This window comes from Nycticebus coucang, chromosome 15 (genome assembly GCF_027406575.1).
Source record: "Nycticebus coucang isolate mNycCou1 chromosome 15, mNycCou1.pri, whole genome shotgun sequence".
NCBI classification, from domain to species: Eukaryota; Metazoa; Chordata; class Mammalia; order Primates; family Lorisidae; genus Nycticebus; species Nycticebus coucang.
Window position 1 is genome coordinate 60,057,181 of NC_069794.1, and position 15,055 is coordinate 60,072,235.

General features: G+C 40.7%; 1 protein-coding gene across 1 annotated transcript in view; it reads left to right on the forward strand.

Moving 5' to 3' along the window:
* The window catches only part of DGKH (diacylglycerol kinase eta), a 256,137-nt gene that overhangs the window by 75,684 nt on the left and 165,398 nt on the right, over nucleotides 1-15,055 (forward strand). The gene's annotated exons all lie outside the window — the stretch shown is intronic.

The window sequence follows — 15,055 nt, forward strand, 5'->3', positions numbered from 1 at the left end:
TTTATGACCCTCTGAATATCAAGGGTAATATAGTGACATCTCTGATGGTCATTCTGGAAAAAGAGTTCCAGAAATGCTTTGAAGGGTGCACTAGGTATTGGCATTGGTTCATCGCTTCCAAAGGGGAGTACTTTGATGATGACCGTTGTGATATTCAGTAGCGGGGTATGTAGCACTTTTTCTAGGATGAGTTCATGAACTTAATTGTCAGACCGTGTCACATCAGTTGTGAGTGGTCTAAACATTGCCTTTTGAATGACTTGTTAGATTGGGTAATTAAGTAGAACCCAATTATTAGCTATCTCAGAAAAACTCGTTTTAAGTACAAATATGCAGATATGTTAAATGTAAAGTAATAGGAACATATATAACATGCAAATATTAATGAAAAGAAGGTTGGAGTTGTTATATTAACGTCAGACAAAATATTAGCAGGGAGAATGAGAGATAGTACATAGGACCAATGGATTAATTCATCAGGCGTATCTTATAATCTTCCAAATCCAGCTAATAAAAGCTTACGTTTGAAGCAAAAGCTGATATTTCTGAAAGGATAAGTGGACACATTCCCAATTACATTTCGAAATTTCAAAATCTCTTTCCCAATAACTTATAGAACAAGTAGACAGAATATCAGTAAGGTTATTAGGACTTGAACATCATTATTATTTTTTTTTTGTAGAGACAGAGTCTTACTTTATCACCCTTGGTAGAGTGCCATGGCATCACACAGCTCACAGCAACCTCCAACTCCTGGGCTTAAGCGATTCTCTTGCCTCAGCCTCCCGAGTAGCTGGGACTACAGGCGCCCGCCACAACGCCCAGCTATTTTTTGGTTTGCAGTTCAGCCCGGACCGGGTTTGAACCTGCCACCCTCAGTATATGGGGCCGGTGCCCTACCGACTGAGCAACAGGCGCCACCCTTGAACATCATTATTAAACAACTTGACCTAATTGATACTTGCAGAGCTCCCCACCAAAAAATAGTGGAATACAAGTTCTTTTCAAGTGTGTTTCTCAAGAGAAATCATATTCTGGGTTATAATAAACAAGTCTCAATAAATTTAACATCTTTGTTTTTTAGGGCTGTGGTGACAAATCACCACAAATGTCCGTTTGACACAATATAATTTATCATTTTACAGTTCTGGAGGTTTGAATTTTAGAGTGGTTCTCGCTGGACTAAAATCATAGTTCCAGCAAAGTCGTGTTTCTTCTATAGGCACTAGGAAGAGACTTTGTTTCCTTGCTGTTTCCAACTTCTTGAGGCCACCCAAATTCTTGGCTTATAGTTCTTTTTTTTTTTTCTTCATATGGATCTTTTTTTTTTTTTTTACTGTTAAATCGGAACTAATCGATCAATAGTCGTGCTATCACATGACTATTTATTTATTTATTTTATTTTTTATTTTTTTCTTTTCTTTTTTTTTATTGTTAAATCATAGCTGTGTACATTAGTGCAATTGCCTGTATCCATTCTAAGATGCACCATAGATGTGGCCCCACCCATTACCCTCCCTCCACCAAAATTGGCTTATAGTTCTACTCCTTCATTTTCCTTTTCCCTTTCCTTTTTTCTTCTCTTTACTTTTTCTTTCTTTTTTTTTTTTGAGACATCTTACTCTGTCACTCTGGGTAGAGTATGCTGCCATCATAGCTCACAGCAACCTCAAACTCTTGGACCCAAGCCATCCTTTTGCCTCAGCCTCCTGAGTAGCTGGGACTACTCACGGGCTCCCGTCATAGGGCCTGACTAGTTTTTCTATTTTTAGTAGAGTTGAGATCTCTCTCTTGCTCAGGCTGGTCTCTCCACGCCTTCATTTCCAGTAGCAGCAATGTCTAGTTGAGGTTTTTCCTCACACCACCATCTCTTTGGCTCTCTGTCTTCTACCTACAAGGACCTTTGTAATTACATTGGGCCTGTCCAGGGTTATACAGATTAGTCTTGCCTTATCAAGATCAGATGGTTAGCAAATTTATCTGGAACCTTAATTTCCCCTTTGCCATGTAAGGTAATGTGGGATAAATTCCCACATGTGTGCCATTGAGGCAGGGAAAGACAGGTTGACATGATTTCTGCCATCACAGGGAGCTGAAGCTCTAGCTACCTTGGTCAGCATATAGGGCCTGCCAAGTAGGAAGATAAAATTCTATTCGCTGTGTCTCTAATGGGGTCGTTAAGCCCAGCAAGGTCACAGGTTGAGAGCCTGCTGGCTGGAGACCAACCCAGAGGTTGACTATGTGGGAACACATTGTCTTAAACAGCTATGTGGCTTCAGTCACTGTAGATAAACAGAACCATAAAGCTTGTGTCGAGAGAGGATCGGCAGACCGCGCCAGGAGCCAGGAAGCTCCTCTGGAACCGAGAGGCTTGAAGGAGACGCCGGTTCCAGGCTTGGAGCTGCCTCTGGCAGGGGCTCAGCAGAGAGTCGCCCCGGGAGCTGGAGCCAGTGAGGAGCTCCTGGACTCCGGCTTTCTTAGTGGGAAATGATTATTGACCTCCCTCAACAAGGGCGTGGAGAGCGTGGGTTTGCTGATCCTCCCCTGGAAGTGGCGTGGAGCGTCTGGACTGTCACTCTTCTTTGTAAGGGAGAGGCCCAACTGCAAGAGAGAGAGGGTCAGGTGGATATGTGATGATGGGATTTCAGGATCAAATGGCTTAGATTCTTCTTCTTTTTCCAAATCCATAAGATGGCTTATGAGTTTGTTCAAGAGCTCTCTTTCTGCTTTTCAAAAGTGATAAATTTTGAGGGGAGACAAGATGGCGGACTGAAGCCAGCTTTCAACAAAGGCTCCCGTCCAGAAGGAGAGTTAAGGGACAGGAATTTAGTAAGTATCCTGGTGGACTTGAGCCTCACCAAGAGAGAAGGCTGAAGAACGCACATCAACACCGCTGAGGCAAGTCGTGATCACAAGGACGCAAACAAAAGGTACAAAATCCACCACCAAGCGGATGGGAGTCCCCCTCCCCCATGAGACCGGCTCTAGAGCCCCACAATTGAACAAGCGGGCAGAAATTAAAGCCCCTCCCACTACACTCCACGGGAGAGACCTTCTAAAAACTGGACCTACCTCCCCTACTGGGGTGCCGTGGCGTTCTCCTGCCGGACATAGGGCTGAATAAAACTTTGGGAATCCTTTGCCGGCAACCCTGAATCCCCGGCGCTCCCCTCCCGCCCACCGAGGTCTGGAGGCCTGTCCCCCAGAACTTCGGATCCTTGGGTGATTTCTCAAGGGGAGTGGACAGTCCCCGAGTTGCGACTGGTCAGCATTGACTCTGAGGCGCGCCGAGTGAGGAGAGGGCACCGGGCTGAGGGGGAGTCACGCCTCACGGCACTTCCCTGCGGTGCAGTGCACCAACCCTCCCCGGGCATAGGGGGCCCAAGACTGAATCAGACTCTGGCCTCCCCGCTGAGAGCTGAGAACCCCTACTCTCACTCGGGGTCTGAGGGCCTATCCCCCAGGAGTTCGGCTCCTTGGGTGATTTCTCGAGGGGAGTGCACAGTGCCTGAGCTGCGTCAGGTCAGCGCTGACTCTGGGACACGTGAGCGAGGAGAGGGCACTCCGCTGAGGGGAAATCAAGCCTTGGCGGCACTTCCCTGTGGTGCAGTGCAGGAGCCCTCCCCGGACCGTAGTATTGCGTGAAACTGAATGAAACTCTAGCTTCCCCCCGCCCCACTCCCAGTCGGGGTCTGGGGGCCCATCCCCCAAGAGTTCGGATTCTTGGGGGATCTCTTAAGGGGTGTGGACCCAGCACAAACTGCGGCCGCTCAGTGCTGACTCTGGGGCGCGGGACAGAGGAGAAAAGGGTCGCCTGAGTGCCCACACCAGAGCAGCAGTTCCCTGGAGGTAGATCAACAGCCGTTTTTTCTTTAACGGCAGAACGCTCACTTCTGGATATTCTGAGGCCACACCCCTTGTCTCCCTGGGCAACCAGAGGAGGCCACCCGTGACACGGCTCACAAACCCAGAAGCCTCCAGGGCGGGGCCGACCCAGAGAGGTGTTCAGACGCAATTCTCCAGCAGCAAAGACGTTTGAACTCAAAACAGCCCGTCTCCTGTAGGCGACGACAGGAACAGAGACAGAACCTCACAAAGTTGTCTGTTCTGTTCTGTTCTGTTAGCAGCATCCATCAGGGACGGGGCTAAGCCTGAGTGAACACCTCCTTCCCATCACCTGCATCAAACACTCAAAGATGTCAGGCCCCATCTCCTCCTGCTAGATAGCGGCAGTCTGCGGGGGCCTGGCAGACTTCCTTGCGATTCAGGCAGGTGCAAACCCCTGGAGTGTCTGTTCACTGCAGGCAACTGGGTTAGCCATCTGCAGAGATACCAGTGACTGGGTCCGACGGAGGGGCAAAGTGGGGAAGGAGATGTCAACCTTCCCAGACTGCTCTGTTTGCGGGGTGGCTCCTCCTGACTCCACGCTGCACTGGGGTGAGCCGTGTCAGAGGAGTCACCAGGCCCCTGTGATCCAGTTCCCAGAGACCTCTTGAACCCTTCCACCTGAGACAAGTGCCGATTGAGACAGTTGATTCGGACCTTTTGAACTGGGCTAATAGACTGAGGACTTTTCAGGTGGTGCCCTGGGTGTGCGATTGTAGGAAGGTTTGATTCTCCTTTTCCAACTGGGGCCAGAGGTGGGCAGGCGGGGTGACTTAATTGCTGATTTTTCCACACAGCTGAGACTTCAAGCCAGAGTAGAAGTTGCAATAGGATCGAACAGAAACCAGCTGAAAACAAGACAGAACCACTTTGCTCCACCACACCAGACAGGGCCCCAGTTTCTCAGGCCACAACACTGTACGGGCCCTCGATAAAACCCCAGGGGAAAAACCAAAGGGAGTAAACCATGGGGCGGAATCAGCGGAAAAACTCTGGTAACATGAATAACCAGAATAGATCAACCCCCCCAAGAAAAGATACGGCAGATGTGATTGAAGATCCCATTCATAAACAACTGGCTGAGATGTCAGAAGTCGAATTCAGAATTTGGTTTGCAGACAAGATTAATAAAATGGAATTAGGAATTCGAGGAGAAATTCAAAAACTGTCTCAAGAATTTAACGAATTTAAAGACAAAACCACCAAAGACTTAGACACACTGAAACAAGAACTTACAGCCCTCAAAGATATGAAAAATACAGTAGAATCCCTCAGTAACAGAATGGAGCAAGCAGAAGAAAGGATTTCTGACATCGAAGATAAAGTCTTCGAACGCTCCCAATCTCTCAAAGAGGAAGAGAAATGGAGAGCAAAAATGGATCACTCACTCAGAGAGCTCTCAGATAATTCGAAAAAAAACAACATAAGGGTTATAGGAATTTCGGAGAATGATGAAGTGGCAGCCAAGGGCACAGAGGCCCTTCTACATGAAATTATGAAAGAAAATTTTCCAGACATGCCTAGAGAATCTGAAATTCAGATAGCAGACAGCTTCAGAACCCCAGCACGATTGAACCCCAATAAGCCATCTCCCAGACATATCATAATTAGCTTCACTAAAGTTAACATGAAAGAGAAGATTCTCAAAGCAGCCCGGCGAAAGAAAACTATAACGTACAAAGGTAAGAATATTAGAATAACTGCAGATCTCTCTGCTGAAACTTTTCAAGCAAGAAGAGGCTGGTCATCAACTTTTAATCTCCTAAAGCAAAAAAACTTTCAACCCAGGATCTTGTATCCAGCTAAACTGAGTTTCATCTATGATGGAGAAATTAAATACTTCAATGACATTCATATGTTGAAAAAATTTGCCATAAGTAAACCAGCTCTTCAGGATGTTCTCAGACCTATCCTCCACAATGACCAACCCAATCCTATACCACAAAAGTAAACTCACTCAGAAACTTCGGATCAAACTCCAACTTCCACACTGGCGAAAGGATTAAAAATGTCCACTGGACCTTTGAAAAACTCGATACCCAAAATTCCACCAGACTTATCCTTACTCTCCATCAATGTGAATGGCTTAAACTGTCCTCTAAAGAGGCATAGGTTAGCTGACTGGATACAAAAACTCAAGCCAGATATTTGTTGCATACAAGAGTCACATCTCAACTTAAAAGACAAATACAGACTCAGGGTGAAAGGATGGTCATCCATATTTCAGGCAAATGGTAATCAGAAAAAAGCAGGTGTTGCAATTTTATTTGCAGATACAGTAGGCTTTAAACCATCAAAAGTAAGGAAGGACAAGAATGGTCACTTCATATTTGTTAAGGGTAATACTCAATATGACGAGATCTCAATTATTAATATCTATGCACCCAACCAGAATGCACCTCAATTTATAAGAGAAACTCTAACAGACATGAGTAACTTGATTTCCTCCAGCTCCATAATCGTTGGAGATTTCAACACTCCCTTGGCAGTGTTGGATCGATCCTCCAGAAAGAAGCTGAGCAAAGAAATCTTAGATTTAAACCTAACCATCCAATATTTAGATTTAGCAGACATCTACAGAACATTTCATCCCAACAAAACTGAATACACATACTTCTCATCAGCCCACGGAACTTACTCCAAAATTGATCACATTTTAGGTCACAAGTCTAACCTCAGTAAATTTAAAGGAATAGAAATTATTCCATGCATCTTCTCGGACCATCATGGAATAAAACTTGAATTGAGTAACAACAGGAATCTGCATACCCATACAAAAACATGGAAGTTAAATAACCTTATGCTGAATGATAGCTGGGTCAGAGATGAGATTAAGAAAGAAATCACCAATTTTTTGGAACAAAATGACAATGAAGACACAAGCTATCAGAACCTCTGGGACACTGCAAAGGCAGTTCTAAGAGGGAAATTTATAGCACTGCAAGCCTTCCTCAAGAGAACGGAAAGAGAGGAAGTTAACAACTTAATGGGACATCTCACGCAACTGGAAAAGGAAGAACATTCCAACCCCAAACCCAGTAGAAGAAAAGAAATAACCAAAATTAGAGCAGAATGAAATGAAATTGAAAACAAAAGAATAATACAACAGATCAATAAATCAAAAAGCTGGTTTTTTGAAAAGGTCAATAAAATAGATAAACCTCTGGCCAACCTAATCAGGAAAAAAAGAGTAAAATCTCTAATATCATCAATCAGAAACAACAAAGATGAAATAACCACAGACTCATCAGAAATCCAAAAAATCCTTAATGAATATTACAAGAAACTTTATTCTCAGAAATATGAAAATCTGAAGGAAATAGACCGATACTTGGAAGCACGCCACCTTCCAAGACTTAACCAGAATCAAGTGGAAATGTTGAACAGACCCATATCAAGTTCAGAAATAGCATCAACTATACAAAACCTCCCTAAAAAGAAAAGCCCGGGACCAGATGGTTTCACGTCAGAATTCTACCAAACCTTTAAAGAGGAATTAGTACCTATGTTACTCAACCTGTTCCAAAAGGTAGAAAAAGAAGGAAGACTACCCAACACGTTCTATGAAGCAAATATCACCCTGATCCCCAAACCAGGAAAAGACCCAAGAAGAAAAGAAAATTATAGACCAATATCACTAATGAATATAGATGCAAAAATATTCAACAAGATCCTAACAAACAGAATCCAGCAACACATCAAACAAATTATACATCATGACCAAGTTGGTTTTATCCCAGGGTCTCAAGGCTGGTTCAATATACGTAAATCTATAAATGTAATTCAGCACATAAACAAATTAAAAAACAAAGACCATATGATTCTCTCAATTGATGCAGAAAAAGCTTTTGATAATATCCAGCATCCCTTCATGATCAGAACACTCAAGAAAATTGGTCTAGAAGGGACTTTTCTTAAACTGATAGAGGCTATCTACAGCAAACCCACAGCCAATATCATATTGAATGGAGTTAAATTGGAATCATTTCCACTCAGATCAGGAACCAGACAAGGCTGACCATTGTCTCCATTGCTTTTCAACCTTGTAATGGAAGTTTTAGCCACCGCAATTAGGGAAGAAAAGGCGATCAAGGGTATCCATATAGGGTCAGAAGAGATCAAACTCTCGCTCTTCGCAGATGATATGATTGTGTATCTGGAAAACACTAGGGACTCTACTACAAAACTCCTAGAAGTGATCAAGGAATACAGCAGCGTCTCAGGTTACAAAATCAACATTCATAAATCGGTAGCCTTTATATACACCAACAACAGTCAAATTGAAAAAGCAGTTAAGGACTCTATCCCATTCACAGTAGTGCCAAAGAAGATGAAATATTTGGGAATTTACCTAACAAAAGACGTGAAAGATCTCTATAAAGAGAACTATGAAACTCTAAGAAAAGAAATAGCTGAAAATGTTAACAAATGGAAAAACATACCATGCTCATGGCTAGGAAGAATCAACATTATCAAAATGTCCATACTACACAAAGCAATATATAATTTCAACGCACTCCCTATTAAAACTCCACTGTCATATTTTAAAGATCTTGAAAAAACATTACTTCGTTTTATATGGAATCAGAAAAAACCTCGAATAGCCAAGACATTACTCAGAAATAAAAACAAAACAGGAGGAATCACACTACCAGACCTCAGACTTTACTACAAATCGATAGTGATCAAAACAGCATGGTATTGGCACAAAAACAGAGAAGTAGATATCTGGAATAGAATAGAGAACCAAGAGATGAATCCAGCTACTTACCGCTATTTGATTTTTGACAAGCCAATTAAAAACATTCAGTGGGGAAAAGATTCCCTATTTAACAAATGGTGCTGGGTGAACTGGCTGGCAACCTGCAGAAGACTGAAATTGGACCCACACCTTTCACCATTAACTAAGATAGACTCTCATTGGATTAAAGATTTAAACTTAAGACATGAAACTATAAAAATACTAGAGGAGAATGCAGGGAAAACCCTTGAAGAAATTGGTCTGGGTGAGTATTTCATGAGGAGAACCCCCCGGGCAATTGAAGCAGCTTCAAAAATACACTACTGGGACTTGATCAAACTAAAAAGCTTCTGCACAGCTAAGAACACAGTAAGCAGAGCAAGCAGACAGCCCTCAGAATGGGAGAAGATATTTGCAGGGTATAACTCTGACAAAGGTTTAATAACCAGAATCCACAGAGAACTCAAACGCATCAGCAAGAAAAAAACAAGGGATCCCATCGCAGGCTGGGCAAGGGATTTGAAGAGAAACTTCTCTGAAGAAGACAGGCGCACGGCCTTCAGACATATGAAAAAATGCTCATCATCTTTAATCATCAGAGAAATGCAAATCAAAACTACTTTGAGATATCATGTAACTCCAATAAGACTAGCCTATATCACAAAATCTCAAGACCAGAGATGTTGGCGTGGATGCGGAGAAAAGGGAACACTTCTGCACTGCTGGTGGGAATGCAAATTAATACATTCCTTTTGGAAAGATATATGGAGAACACTCAGAGATCTAAAAATAGATCTGCCATTCAATCCTGTAATTCCTCTGCTGGGCATATACCCAGAAGACCAAAAATCACAACATAACAAAGATATTTGTACCAGAATGTTTATTGCAGCCCAATTCATAATTGCTAAGTCATGGAAAAAGCCGAAGTGCCCATCGATCCACGAATGGATTAATAAATTGTGGTATATGTATACCATGGAATACTATGCAGCCTTAAAGAAAGATTGAGACTTTACCTCTTTCATGTTTACATGGATGGAGCTGGAACATATTCTTCTTAGTAAAGTATCCCAAGAATGGAAGAAAAAATACCCAATGTACACAGCCCTACTGTGAAACTAATTTGGGACTCTCACATGAAAGCTATAACCCAGCTACAACTTAACATTAGGGGGAAGTGGGAAAGAGGGGGTGGGTAGAGGGAGGGGAATCGGTGGGATCACACCTGTGGTGCATATTACAGGGGTATTTGCGAAACTTGGTAAATGTAGAATATAAATGTTTTGGCACAGTAACTGAGATAACGCCGGAAAGGCTATGTTAACCACTGTGATAAAAATGTGTCAAATGGTTTATGATGAAGTGAGTGTATGATGCCCCATAATCATATCATTGTATACAGTTATGATTTAATAAAAAAATTAAAAAAAAAAAAAAAAGCTTGTGTCTTAGATCTCAATGGGCATATGAAAATTTTAAGTATAATCTCCCCCCAAAATTTTCTGACTAATAGCTTTGTGTAACAGATAGCTGAAGCATGTCCATAGATAAAACATAATGGAATGTTTATTGATGTATAGAATAGACATTGTTGATTTCTAGATTTGATATCCCCAAGTAGAGTTAAAATTAGTTAAGGATTGTTTAAAAGGAAAATTCTTAGATTATAGATTAATAGTGTGTACGTGAGTGCTTGACTTTATAAGGTGGTCGAGAATAAAGCTCATCACTACATGCCACTCTGAGCTGTAATCTGCTTCTTGCCATCATAACAATTACAGGAGCAAGCTTGCATTTGTGGCAAGGCTGCTGTTCCCTTGCGTTGTCCATCACTGCAACAGGTAACATACTCATGCAAAGATTAGGACGTGGAATCCTATTGCCTTTGAAATAATTGCAATCGTGTCAAGTATATTATTTGGCCACACGGGAAATAAAGTAGAAAAAAATCCCAGGATGTTACTTGGAAAATTCTCAAGTATTTGAAAACCAAGCAACATACTTCTAAATAATTCTTGGGTTGAAGAAGAAATCACAATCCTATTTCCAACATATGTGAACAGTAAATTCTCAGAGCTGGTTGGGAAAACACAATGATTTTGTTGGAGCAACAGTCCTGGCAATGGGGGGAAACCTTTAGAATCCAAGAAGTTAAGAGTAGGAGCCAATTTTCTTTGCCCAGCATAGCCTGAAAAACCATCCTATGATCTGTCAAGGAGCAGCTTACAACTCTCCTGAGTTCATACATTGCCTTTCACATGGTATGGAATCAGAAAAACTCATGAGGTTGTTCACCTCATGTCATTAACAAACGTTCTAGAACATCGACCCCTTCATGTATTTACAGACACACGATCTGGCATGACTTTGTCTCTATTTGTTTAATATAAACTCATTTGCTTCTCCTCCAGCCTTGGGATGTATGGTAATACGAATAATACGTAGTTGAGGCTGCTGTTCACATGGAATAACAAACCAATATCCCTGTAATTCAAATAAAATTGAACAGTAAATCTTGAACTGGAGTGACTTGTGCTCCTTTAGGTTCTATGTTTATATATAGGGGTGGGTAGACCCCTATCTTTCTTTCTTCATTGGGTATGGGGATTGCTATTTGGCCATTTAGTCTCCCTGCAATTGCTGACATCACACAAATCGGCAGATAATTTTTTCTTTTTAAAAATTTTAGTAGATTTAGGAGACACAGGTTGAATTATGTTGTATATATATATATATTGTATTATTGTCTAGTGGTGAGGTCTGGGCTTTTAGTGCACCATCACTCAAATAGTGTAAATTATACTCCATAGGTAACTTTTCATCCCTCACAGCCTCCCACCTTCCCACTTTGAGTCTTCAGTGTCTATTTTACCACTCTGTATGTCCTCGTGTAGCCAGTTTAGCTCCCACTTAAAAGTGAGAATATGTGGCATTTATTTTTCTCTTCCTGTGTTATTTCACTTAGGATAATGGCCTTCAGTTCCATCCAAGTTGATGCAAAAGGCATTATTTCACTCTTATTGCTGGGTAGTACTCCATGGCATGTGCATATCACATTTTCTTTATCCACTCATTAGTTGATGGGCACTTAGGTCGATTCCTTACTTTGCAATTGCGAATTGTGCTGTGATAACCATATGAGTGCAGTATCTTTTTGATATAATGATTTCTTTTACTCTGGATAGATATTCAGAAGTAGGACTGTGGGATTGAATGGTAGATATACTTTTCGTTTTTTGAGAAATCTCCATGTTGATCTCCATAGAAGTTGTATTAATTTTCATTCCCACCAGGGAAAAGGTGTTCCCTTTTCACCACAAGCATGCCAACATCTGTTGTTTTTTGACTATTTAATAATGGAGATTGTAAATGGAGTAAGATGGTATTTCATTATGGGTTTAATTTGCATTTCCCAGATGATTAGTGATGTTGAGCATTTTTTCCTATGTTTGTTCCTTTGTATATCTTCTTTTGAAAAATGCCTCTCATGTCATTTGCTCACTTTTTAATCAGGTTGTTTGTTTTTTTCTTGCTTAATTGTTGGAGTCCCTTGTAGATGCTGGAATATTATTAGTACTTTGTCAGACACATAGTTTGCAAGTATTTTCTCCCATTCTGTAGGTTGTTTATTTATTCTTTTGATTATTTTGCAGTGCATAAGCTTTTTAGTTTGTTTATTTTTCATTTTGTTACATTTGTTTTTGCAAGTTCTCTGCCTAGGCCAATGTCCAAGAGAGTTTTTTCTAGATTTTCTTCTAGTAATTTTATTATTCCAGGTCTTCCATTTGTTTATTTATTTTATTAAATCATAACTTTGTACATTGATGTATTTATGGGGTTCAGGGTACTGCTTTGATATGCAATGTGAAATGCTTACATTGAACTAAGTAACACATCCATCACAATTATGCTCAATTTCTTAATAGTTTTGAAATGTACCATTGCATCATGCACATTAGATGAGGTCCCCCCAAATACCCTTCCTCCTCCCATATCCCCTTTCTTCCCCTCTCTCTCCTCTTCCCTCTACTTTCTGGACTATAGTTATGTTTTGCCATTCATGAGTGTGTAGGTGATTATATAGTAATTTCATAGTAGTATTGAGTACATCAGATACTTTTCCCCTCCATTCTTGAGATACTTTACTAAGAAGAATATGTTCCGGCTCCATCCAGGTAAACATAAAAGATGTGAAGTCTCCATTGTTTTTATGGCTGCATAGTATTCCATGGTGTACATATAACCACAGTTTGTTAATCCGTTCATGGGTTGATGAGCACTTGGGCTGTTTCCATGTCTTGGCTGTTATGAATTGGGCTGCAGTAAACATTCTGGTGCGAATGTCTTTGTTGTAAAATAATTTTTGATCATCTGGGTATATACCTAGTAGAGGAATTGCAGGATCGAACGGTAGGTCTACTTTTAGTTCCTTGAGTATTCTCCAAACTTCTTTCCAAAAAGGTCCTATTAGCTTGCATTCCCACCAGCAGTGCAGAAGTGTTCCCTTCTCTCCTCATCCACACCAACATCTGTAGTTTTGGGATTTTGGGATGTGGGCTAATCTTACTGGAGTTAGATGATATCTCAAAGTGGTTTTGATTTGCATTTCTCTGATGATTAAGGATGATGAACATTTTTTCATGTGTTTGTAGGCCAGGTGTCTGCCTTTATCAGAGAAGTTTCTGTTCAAGTCTCTTGCCCACATAGAAATGGGGTTATTTATTCTTTTCTTATTGATTAGTTTGAGTTCTCTGTAGATTGTAGTTATCAGACCTTTGTTGGAAGCATAACCTGCAAAAATCTTCTCCCATTTTGAAGGTTGTCTGTTTGCTTTATTTACTGTGCTCTCAGCTGTGCAAAAGCTTTTTAGTTTGATCAGATCCCAGTAATGTATTTTTGGTGTTGCTTCAATTGCACAAGGGGTCTTTTTCATAAAATATTCTCCCAGGCCAATTTCTTCAAGTGTTTTTCCCTGCACTCTTTTCTAGTATTTTTATAGTTTCATGTCTTAAGTTAAAAGTCTAATGAGAATCAATTTTTGTAAATGGTGAAAGGTGGGGGTTCAGTTTCAGTCTTGTACAGGTTGCCAGCCAGTTCACCCAGCACTTTTTGTTAAATAGGGAGTCTTTCCCCCACTGAATAATTTTGATAGGCTTGTCGAAGATCTAATGATGGTAAGTAGCTGGGTTCATCTCTTGGTTCTCTATTCTGTTTCATAAACCTACTGCTCTGTTTTTGCGCCAGTATCCTGCTGTTTTGATCACTATAGATTTATAGTATAGCCTGAAGTCTGGTAACGTGATACCTCTTGATTTGTTCTTATTTCTGAGTAATGTATTTGCTATTCAAGTTTTTTTCTGATTTCATATAAAACGAAGTACTATTTTTTCAAGTTCTTTAAAGTATGACACTGGTGCTTTAATAGGGATTGCATTAAATCTGTAGATTGCTTTAGGTAGTATAGACATTTTAACAATGTTGATTCTTCCCAGCCATGAGCACGGTATGTTTTTGCATTTGTTAACAACAAATGGGTTGTTCTATTCTATTTCATTAATAGAATGGGTTCTCTATTCTATTTCATTAATCTTGAATGCCAGTACCACGTTGTTTTGGTTGCCACAGCCTTGTAGTGTATTTTGAAATCAGGTAATGTAATGCCTCCATGTTTATTCTTTTTGCTTAGGAATCCTTGGTCTACTCAGGATCTTATATGATGCTGTATGAATTTTAGAATTGTTCTTTCTACTTCTGTGAAAAATAATGTTGGCATTTTGATAGAAATTTCATTGAACCTGTAGATTGCTTTTGACAGTGTAATCATTTTAACACTATTGATTCTTCTGATTCATGAACATGGAATGTTTTTCCATTTGTTTGTGTTGTCTGTGATTTCTTTTATCAGTGATTTGTGGTTCTCCTTGTAGAGACCTTTCAACTCCTTGGGTAGATTTATTCCTCGGTTATTTATTTTTATTTTGTGCATCTGTTTTTTTTTTTTTTTTGCAGTTTTTGGCCCGGGCCAGGTTTGAACCCGCCTCCTCCGGTATATGGGGACGGTGCCCTACTCCTTTGAGCCACAGGTGCCACCCCTGCATCTGTTTTAAATGGGTTTAAGTTTTTAAGTTGATTCTCAGCTTGGTGGTTGTTAGTGTATAGAAATGCTATTGATTTTTGTATCTTGGTTTTATTACCTGAGACTTTGTTGAGTTCATGTATCTAATCTAGGGGTCTTTTGGAGGCCTCCTTAGGGTTTTTTAAGTGTAAGATCATATTATCAGCCAGGTGTCCTCAGACTTTTTAAACAGGGGGCCAGTTCACTGTCCCTCAGACCGTTGGAGGGCCGGATTATAGTTTAAAAAAAAAAAAGTATGAACAAATTCCTTTGCACACTGCACATATCTTATTTTGAAGTAAAAAAACAAA